This window comes from Mandrillus leucophaeus, unplaced genomic scaffold (assembly GCF_000951045.1).
Source record: "Mandrillus leucophaeus isolate KB7577 unplaced genomic scaffold, Mleu.le_1.0 Scaffold281, whole genome shotgun sequence".
Classification (NCBI taxonomy): domain Eukaryota; kingdom Metazoa; phylum Chordata; class Mammalia; order Primates; family Cercopithecidae; genus Mandrillus; species Mandrillus leucophaeus.
The window spans coordinates 3226314-3237450 of NW_012102932.1; positions in this window are offsets into that span (position 1 = coordinate 3226314).

Genomic DNA, 11137 nt, shown 5'->3' on the forward strand with positions numbered 1-11137 from the left:
ATTGGGATCTCACTGTATTTAGCCTTTTCAAACAGGCTTCTTTACTTAGAAGTATGCATTTACGATTCCTCCTGTTTTTGTGTGGCTTGATAGCTCATTTGTTTTTAGACCTGAATAATGTTCCATTGTATAAATGTACCATAATTTGTTTATCTATACTTTTTGAAGGACACCTTGGTTGCTTCCAAGTTTTGTCAATTATGAATAAAGCTACTATGTGCTGGTTTTTGTGTGGACACACATTTTCAATTCACTTGAGTAAATACCAAGGAGTGTATTTGTTGGATGATATAGTAAGAATATGTTTAGTTTTTTAAGAAACTGCCAAACTGTCTTCCAAAGTGGCTCTACCATTTTCCCATAAGTGGTGAATAAGAGTTCCTGTTGCTTCATGTCCTTGTCAGCATTTGGTGTTGTCAGTGTTTTGGATTTTGGCCACTGTAGTAGGTGTATAATGTGTCTCATTGTTTAAATGTGTAATTCCCTAATGTTGCATAATGTTTAACATCTTTTTTTTTTTTTTTTTGAGACAGAGTCTTGCTCTGTCGCCCAGGCTGGAGTGCAGTGGCATGATCTCGGCTCACTGCAACCTCTGCTTCCCGGCTCAGGTGATTCTCCTACCTCAGCCTCCCGAGTAGCTGAGACTGATGTGCACCACTGCACCCAGCCTAACATCTTTTTTATATGCTTATTTGCCCTCTGTATATCTTTTCAGTACTTTTCTTTGATGATTTTTAATTAACTAGTACCATTTTGACCTATTTTTTAGTAGGGCTTTTTTTAAAATTTTTAATTGTTGACTTTTAAAGATTTTTTTTTTGTATATTTTGGATTGATAGTTTTTATTTTTTATTCATTTATTTTTTGTGACGGTGTCTTACTCTGTCACTCAGGCTGGAGTGCAGTGGCACGACCTTGGCTCACTGAAACTTATGCCTCTTGGGTTCAAGTAATTCTCCTGCCTCAGCGTCCTGAGTAGCTAAGATTACAGGTGCCCGCCACCATGCCCAGCTAACTTTTTGTATTTTTAGTAGAGGCGCGGTTTCACCATGTTGGCCGGGCTGGTCTCAGACTCCTGGTCTCAGGTGATCCACCTGCCTCGGCCTCCCAAAGTGGTGGGATTACAGGCGTGAGCCACCGTGCCCAGCTGAATCATTAGGTTTTAATGAGCTGCTTCTGTGGTGACAAGAGCTGTGAGGGCCACAGAGTGTTCTAAGAGTACCCTGCCCTCTCTAGGCTCATCATCTAGGCGAGAATCAGGACCAAAAATTAATACAAATGAAACAAAACTTTGCAAGACCAGAGGTAACTGGTCACTGTGAGTGAATTTATTTTAGTTTGTGATGTTCAATATGAAATCCCACTTTAAATGTGTTTTATAGTCCTTTAGGCAGAGAAGGGTGTCACAGGTCGCTCATTTTTCACACTTCTGTGGTTTTCTAGACAGCTCTCCACCCCCACTTTCACACACAAATTGACAATTCAGAGGCTTGTGTTCCATGTTGTTGGGTAGTATTCACTTTTAGGTCATTTTCTAAAATCTGCCTTGTAATAAAAGTTAATTTTAGTTTTTTAGGTGGAGAGTTTTATGTTTAATATCCTGGGTTGAGCCAGTGGAAGCATATAAGATTTTTCAGCTAGTATTTTAAAAATTTGTTTATTTTGTTTTGTTTTATTTTTACTTTTATTTTTGTTTTTTGGTTTTTAGAAAGATGACCTTTGGAGAAGGAAAGTAAGGCTAGGACACGTCCACTTTGCCGATCTAAATGGGGAGAACATTGGAAGTGTCCACCATGCTGATGCTGGTGATACTTAGGAGAGAGAGAATTCAGAGATCTGGAGATGTTCTCGGAAAACTTTCTCTTATCTTATTAGAGCACTCAAGTGTGCTTAATGGAAATTAAATGGCAACACTCTTAATCAACCTTACACTCCAGTCGCAATGAACCATTCATTGTATGTACTCAGCACTTCCCAGTTCACAAAGCATTATCTCATTTATCCTCACAGTAACTCTAATAGTAACAATTATGTACTTTTTTTTAAATATTGGGAGACAGCCTAAGAAAGGCCAAGGGGGTTGTTAAAGAATGCACTACTGATTTAAACTTGAACTAGGGTAGTCGACTACAAGTTCAATGGTCTAGAGTGAAGTTGTCTGTTTTTGGACTGGGTTTTCTGTGGAGAATCACTACTCCTAAGTGATGCTGCCTCAAAAAGAATAAGTTCATATCACCAAGAACATTAGATCACCATGTTTAAATTGTGCTTTACAATCATCTCTACTTCACCTACTTATTTATTTCATTTTGTCTATCATACTCACTGATTATGTTGAATTCATAGTTTTTTTTGTGTGTGAAAGCCTTTTCAAATTTAATACAAGCAGTTAAAGACCTAGGAAATGTTCATTGAATATATTAAGTAAAAATAAAGTGACATAGTAGAATGAATACTATGACTAATTTTGCTATGTAAACATGTACTATATTTAAGAAATAGTATCTGAAGGCTGGGCACGGTGGCTCACGCCTGTAATCCTAGCACTTTGGGAGGCTGAGGCAGGCAGATCACGAGGTCAGGAGATCGAGACCATCCTGGCTAACACAGTGAAACCCTGTCTCTACTAAAAATACAAAAAATTAGCTGGGCATTGTGGCGGGGGCGGGCACCTGTAGTCCCAGCTACTCGGGAGGCTGAGGCAGTGAGCCGGAGCTTGCAGTGAGCCAAGATCACGCCACTGGGGTGACAGAGCAAGACTCCATCTCAAAAAAAAAAAAAAAAAAAAGAAATACTATTGAAGATTATAAACCAAAATGTTAGCAGAGTTTCTGTTATGGGTGATGAGATAATTATTTTTTTTTTTACATTTTAAATTTTATTTTCCAAATTTTCTACAATAGCACATTACTTGTGTAATTGGGGTAAAGAAAGGCACAATACATGCCATAAAAATGTCACTGTAATCTTTGCTATAATATTCTCCAAGTTTCTTAGGGCTCATATTAGCTGGGAGCCAACATTTCTCTCATTCCTTCACCATGAGGAGAGGCTGCCATGAGTATACAATGTGGGACACCTAATTACACAACAACTGAGGCACCTCGGTCAGAACCCCTCAAACCCTGCCTCCCCAGACCCCCTTGGGCAATATTGGAGCCAGTGAGGTGGGGATTTCATCCAGAGCTCAAGGATCAACACTGTTGGAAGGTAAACTCGAGCCAGGTCTAAAATATAAGCAGAGAAACAAAATATGCTTTGTTAGAAAATCCAGAGGGCAAGAGTAGACACACAGCCAGAGAGTCAGGGCTGAGCAGAACTGAAACAGCAGGAACAAGAAGCAGAAGCAAGGCCTGGAGGGAAAAGAGGAGGTTTGAGGCGATTGTTATGAATGGATCTCTGATGCCTGAGGTGCCTTCAGCACAGTTGCTTATGGTAACCTTTGACTGGAATGAGGTAGGATGGAAACAGCCGATTTAAGAGGAGACAACAGGCTTACCTGACTTGAAAACAACACACACACACACACACACACACACACACACACGTTTTAAAAAATCAAATTGCAGGATGGGTTTTGTGGTTTATACCTGTAAACCTAGCACTTTGGGAGGCCAAGGTGGGCAGATGACTTGAGCCCAGAAGTTCTAGACCAGCTGGGAGAATATGGTGAAACCCCATCTCTACAAAATATACGAAAATTAGCTGGGTGTGGTGGAGACCACCTATAGTCCCAGCTGCCCTGGTCACTTGAGCCTGGGAGGTTGGGGTTGCAGTGAGCCATGATCACGCCACTGCACTCCGGCCTGGGTGACAGAGTGAAACTGTATATATATATATTTTTAAAATCCAATTTCAGTTACAGTTGGCCCTTGAATGACATGGGTTCAAACTGTGCGAGTCCACTCATATGAAGATTTTTTTTCAATAAAAGTTACACTGAGTGTGCCTGCCTCTCCTGCCTCCCCTTCCATCTTCTCCACTTCATCTGCCTCTGTTATTCCTGAGATAGCAAGACCTGCCACTCCTTTTCTTTCTCCTCCTCAGCCTACTCAATGTGAAGATGAGGATGAAGATTTTGTGATGACCCACATTTTTTAAATAAATGGTAAATACATTTTCTCTGTCTTTTGATTTTCTTAATCACATTTTCTTTAGCTTACTTTATTCTAAGAATACAGTATATAAAACATATAGCATACAAAATATGTATTAATTGACTGTGTTATTGGTAAGGATTGTAATCAACAGAATCCTTAGGCTCTTAGTTAAGTTCTCAGAGAGTCAAAAGTTATACACGAAGCTGGGCACAGCGGCTCACAATTGTAATCTTAGCACTTTGGGAGGCCATGGTGGGTGGATTGCTTGAACCCAGGAGTTTGAGACCAGCCTGGGCAACATACTGAGACCCCCATCTCTACAAAAATTTCAAAAATTAGCCAGGTGTGGTGGTGTGCAACTCAGGAGGCCGAGGTGGGAGGATTGCTTAAGCCCAGGAGGGTGAGCCTACTGTGAGCCATGATTGTGCCACTGCAGTCCAACCTGGATGTCAGAGTGAGACCATGTCTCAAAAAAAAGTTATACATAAATTTTTAACTGCATGATGGGGTTGGTGCCCCTCACCTACATGTTGTTCAAGGGTCATCTGTGCTCCGTCTTTGCTGGGGGAGACCTCAGTCTAGGTATTGTAATTGGAAGGATAGATGAAATCAGATCTTAGAGATTTATTACTTTGTGTTAGAATTTTGGCTATTTAGGAGTCCTCTTAAACTGGTTCCAAATGCTCCTGGTTTTAATTCTTCCAAACCCCTTTCTGACACAGAGCAAAATAATTTTTCTTTTTAAATGTATATCCTCTGATTTATTCTGTCACTGCCCAGGGAAGATAATGATTTGCAATTTCACCTGGTTGTTAGTGTGTTAATGTCATGCCACTTTTCAGGGGTATTTGCATTTTATAAAAGAAAGAGTGGATAACCAAAATCCTAACCCCAAATAATGTATCCCTGATGGCATGAATTTTATCCATATTGGTAGAAATGCTAAAGGTTTTTTTTTTTTTTTTATATCTGGTCTTTCTAATTCACACTACCTAAGAAGACCCATGAGAGGTCTCTGGTCCTGAGCAACGCACACGCTTACTTTGTGTTGCCTTAAAGACACCACCCAGTTGCTAACCATGGTTAAAAGAAAAACTTTAGCAGAATTAAATTTAAAACCGTTTAATTGAGCAAAGAACGATGTGTGAATCAGTTAGCCTCCTGAGCCAGAGTAGGTCCAGAGACCTCAGCGCAACCTCATGGTGGAAGAAGATTTATGGACAGAAAAAAGAAAGTGATATACAGAAAACAGAAGTGAGGTGCAGAAACAACTGGATTGGCTACAACTTGGCATTTGCCTTATTTAAAAACGGTTTGAGCAGTTGGCCACTTTTGATTGGCCAAAATTCATTGATCGGCACAAGAGTAGACTATAGTCTGTTTACAGTTCATTTAGGTTATAGTTCTTGATGTACAGCGAAACTTTTAGACTGAACTTAAAATATGTAAGGAGGCAGCTTTAGGCTAAACTTAACTTAACACCATGCTTGGTTAAGCACATTTCTAAGAAGCTTGCTCAAATGTACTCTTCTTTTTATAGTTATCCTTAGAGTCTGGGAGCCAGTGCTCTTTTAATTGTCTGGGGATGTATGATCCTTTGTGTGATTACTGTACACATGAGTTTTAAAAGCTTTTTATTGATGGAAAGTATGACTCATGGTGGTTTGCTGCATACTGTGTCATTTTGAGGTCCTGCTGCCTCAGGATCTTAATTTTCTTAGGAGTGCTTGGGTTTCAATGACTTTTTCTGTTATTGGTCCATAAATAGGAAGTGTGTTTACTTTTGCCAGAGATCATTTGTTTTTAAATATATCATAAGTTTCAATTCTAGAGAAAGAGGAAGAATTTCATGTTTGCCAGAAGATAGGCCCAGAATTGAATAAATCTTTGAATGTGTTTGGTTAGAACTTCCCTCCAGAACACAATGAAGATGTTTCTTGACCCTAGGGGGAAGTGGGAGCCAAGATAAATCATAACATTACTGTGGACTTGCCATTTCAGTTACCTTGAAGAGAAAACAGGAATAGAACAGATGAAAATGAAGACTGACGACTCTTGCCTTAAGCCTGGACTAGATCTATTCAACAGAACTTTTGTGCATGAAACTCAAAGCTGTGCCAAAACATATATGGGTTAGAAGTGAAATCAGTGGGGATGGTCAAGTTTTGGCATTCGAGCACTGACTTTGTACAGTATGGACTAGTGGAATCTCAGTTCTTCCTCCCCCTCCACGTGGCTGACTTTCAGCTACAGATTCTTGCAATTTCTGGAAAGTTTATTCTTCCTCCTTGGAGGATTTGGGAGAGGGAAGGAGAAACATTTCCTGGGACTATCGTGGCTGAGTCCATCCTTCTTTTAGGGCTTAACTAAAATCTCACTTCCTGAAGGAGGCTTTTCTTTTTATTTATTTATTTATTTATTTATTTTTATTATACTCTAAGTTCTAAGATACATGTGCACAACATGCAGGTTTGTTACATATGTATACATGTGCCATGTTGGTGTGCCCCTCGCTTAACTCATTATTTACATTAGTTATATCTCCTAATGTTATCCCTCCTCCCTCCCGCAACCCCATGACAGGCCCCAGTGTATGATGTTCCCCACCCTGTGTCCAAGTGTTCTCATTGTTCAATTCCCATCTATGAGTGAGAACATGTGGTGTTTGGTTTTCTGTCCTTGAGATAGTTTGCTCAGAATGATGGTTTCCAGCTTCATCCATGTCCCTGCAAAGGACATGAACTCATCCTTTTTTATGGCTGCATAGTATTCCATGGTGTCTAAGTGCCACATTTTCTTAATCCAGTCTATCATTGATGGACATTTGGGTTGGTTCCAAGACTTTGCTATTGTGAATAGTGTCACAATAAACGTACGTGTGCATATGTTTTTATGGCAGTATGATTTATAATCCTTTGGGTATATGCCCAGTAATAGGATGGCTGGGTCAAATGGCATTTCTAGTTCTAGATCCCTGAGGAATCACCACACTGTCTTCCGCAATGGTTGAACTAGTCTACACTCCCACCAACAGCGTAAAAGCGTTCCTGAAGGAGGCTTTCCTGTTCCTTAGCAGAAAGTTTAATGGTAAGTGTTTAATTGCCAGAAGGAATTAAGTCTTACAAGTTTATTTTCCAACACAAAGAAGCCTTATATTATGATTGCTTGTTTGTACATATATATTTCCTCTATAACAATGTAAACTTTTGCAGAGTTCAAATGGGTTTGGGGAGAATGAAATCTGAGTTTATAAAACGAGGGAGAATCCTGCTAATATCTTCAGAAAGTGACCTTTTATTTATGAAACTATCTGGACCTTACTAAAGAGTCTGCCTCCAAAGAATCTAGGCCACATTTTTGGGGTTTGGAGGATGCTTCATCCCTCAAGTAGAGAAGAAGTGATCCCAGAAGTGTTTCTTCCACCTAAGACAACACTGGAGGATTTATTGTGATATTGCTGGCAGGTATGAAGATCAGGTTTGTGTATACTGTGTTGTTTTCTCACTCAATGAGAGCTGGTCCTGGTGCTTGTGTGTGTGTTTGAAGTCTGCACAGGAAGTTTGAATCATGAGAGCCTCACTTCTAGATGAATTCCAAGGCCCTGGGAGCATGGGCCAAACCTTGGGCCAAGAGCAATGCAGAATGCTGGCCATTGTGCGAGAAAGTGGGGCAGGAGGGGAGGATGTGTGCTGGCCCAGTGGCAAGGAAGCCAATGGTTTGGTGTCTGGGAGGGGGATGGCAAAGGACATTGGGACACAATTATCATTTAGGATTTCCTTAGCTGGATGTATTTGTCTAACCTCCAAGGTACCTGGCCATGACCCAGTGTGGTAAGAACATTGCTGTGAGAACCTGGATCACAGTCACTGTGGAAAAAGATGTTGCCTCATTGTGGAAAGATTTTTATAATCTGCAATTTGCAATAGGTCCAGCAATCCTTCCACTGACAGCCTTGAAAAAATTAAAAGTAAATTTAGAGTTTATGCATAATAAAAACTTTATGTGCCATAAAAAATTTTCTGGGACTGTTCTAGGATCCTTGTCTGAGACACATCTTCTGGAGAGCTCGTGTTTGGTGATGTGTTGATTTAATTTTCCAATCCATGCCAAATGAAATAAATACCTCTATTTTTGATCTGGTAAAATAGAGTGGCTGGCCAAAGGGATTTGTGATCAAAGATTGTACTCCCTCAAAGACCTACAGTTGAATGATGTACTTTAGCATGTTATAGCCTCAGACCAGTTGACCAAAGACAGTAGGGCATATGCTTAACATGGAGACATATAGTAAAGTAACATCAAAAGAAATAATTCTGACTATGCCCAGCTAGTCAAGCATTGGCTTTAACTGCATATACTTTTATTTGAAGTGGGTCAGCATAATTTAGAATATTCAATTTATAGCACCCTAGTTTGTTAGGATTATCTGACCAAAATTAATTGGCTTTGGCTCATGCAACAAGGTCAGCTTAATATTTATTAAGTTTTTGAACTCTTTTGGAAAAACCATACGGAATCAATTCAGATCCAATAAGATGTGTACAGTGTCTGAAAATGAGCTATTCACATTGCTGGATGCCTGGTCCCAAACTCTGCTAACCTCTTATTTGGGAGAGAATTGAAACTCTTTGTCCTCTAAGATGGCTGTGGCCCTCTCATGTGTATTCTCTGTTAGGGACCTGGATCCTCGGTGCAGCAGTAGTCTCACCAGAATTATTGCCAACCATAACTTAATTAACTTAATTTACAGATTCTTCTTTGATGCCACTGTCTTCATAGTTAGGTAGGTATACATGTACTCTTGATAATACTGAGTCTCAGAAGCTTCTTAAACATTCTTAATACCAAAGAAACTAGATGGTAAAAAAAAAAAAAAAAAGAAAAAAGAAAGAGCTATCAAACAAAGACAAGCCTTTTTAACAAAAAAGAAAAGGAACTGAATTTTAAGTAGAAATAAGTGGTGTTGTCTTAAGGAGTTTGGATCAGTTTCTTCAGATATTGCATATTTGAGGAAAAACTCCAAATGAAAAAGTTAAGAAGAATCTTTGAATTTCTAAATTGATGAATTTCAATTCTAACTTGAATAATCTCTGCATGTTAAACAAACTGGGGAACTGAGACACCAGAGAACTTCAGAAACTTGTGCAGGGGGAGCAAGTAGTGTGTATTTGAGTTACTAGGCCAGTGTGTTCAGCCTCAATCTCAACTTCTTCTAAAAATTACAAATACCAAAGAATTCTAGCCTAAGTTGACTTCATTTTCTTATGTAGGTTATATAAATTGAAAAAAAATGCCAATATATTGAAGATGGATACTACCGTAAAAAGCCAAAGTCTGGTTTGTTTGAAATAGATATATTACCATAGATAAGGATATCCTAATGCCTTTAGTCAGTTAACACAATTGTATAATAGCAAAGTCGAATTGAAACAGAAACCTGCTGTTTCTACATTTCTGAGCCATCATTGTTAATGGCTATAGCCAGCATTTTCTCATTTACCTTTAGTGGAAATATCTCTCGGTATAAATATTTGTCTACATCTATAGACAACATGCATACAGACAGTCATCTTATATGCTTAAAGTTTCTGGTTTATTTTCTCACTGGTACAATTTTCTATTTAAGTCCTCAGGAAATGTTAGCATTATTACCTAGATTCCATCAGCATCTTAGAACTGACAGGTCACTCTCTGGTAAGACAAATGCCACATTCCACTAGAAAGAGAAAAAATAAATATTATTTCCGAAGAATCCATTCAGTTTTAAATTAAAATGATTTCACTAGCTTTCTAACTAAACTACTCTTAAATTAGGGCTTCACTATGGCTGAAACAAGTATCAATAGCCTCTTTTGTGATTATACCCAGAAGATTTGAGTAGATGCTTTAATACCATAACTTCCTTTAAAATCACTATTATCCTAATTAAACTGTGACATTTCAGGTAGGCAGATTTAAAAAGTTATTATGGAAATTTTCAAAGGTATGCAAAAGTTTGGAAAATAATATAAAAAATCGTTATATTCCCATCACCAAGCTTTAGCAGTTAGCAACATTTGGGGACAGATTTTTGATGTAATTATCTGTCAGAGGACATCTTAAAGTATAAAGGAGTTTGTGACTTACATAATCTACCCATTGTCAGTTCGGGATTCTGTTTAACAAGGACATATACACTGGGAAAGAATTATTGGGTAAATTGGAGGAGGAAGGATGTTGCCTTCAAAGTCTGAGTTAGAGAGATGGCCAAAATAGGGGAAAAAATTTATGTATTCGTTGTTTCATTCATTTAACTAGCAATGACTAAGCACCTGTTACATGCTAGATATCGTTAGGCACCTGCAGGCAAATATGCTCTCATAAGTTTCAACCTTCAGCAACCTGACAGTCTAGCAGGGGATGAAAACTAGCCCCACCTTAGACTGACCTCCTCTTTAAAAGGACAGAATGGGCTAGAATAGAAAAAGATAGATCTGCTTTTTGTTGAATGGAAAACACAAAAACAGAATCTCAGAGAACCATACCACAGTAATAAGAAAATTGTCCCAGAAACAACTACAGTGCAGTAGTAAAATAAGGAATCAGCAATGGCTCTAGCTCAGTGGGTTCCATGTGGGTTATAGAATTTCTGATGGATTCAGCCCAGCTGTAAACAAACCTATGGATTGAATTCAAGCTCTAAAAATGTTAAGGAGGACTGATAAAGACAAAATCTTAAGGGTGTTTTTGCAACCCAGAGAGTAAGAACAAAGTAGGGAGGTTTTTACTAACCCTCAGAAGAAAAATTCTTCTGAGACACACAAAGAGAAGGGAATGTTTATTTGCTGTATGTTTTTTTACATTAATTAATTAATTTATTATTATTATACTTTAAGTTCTAGGGTACATGTGCATAACATGCAGGTTTGTTACATATGTATACTTGTGCCATGTTGCTGTGCTGCACCCATCAACTCATCAGCACCCATCAACTCATCATTTACATCAGGTATAACTCCCAATGCAATCCCTCCTCCCTCCCCCCTCCCCATGATAGG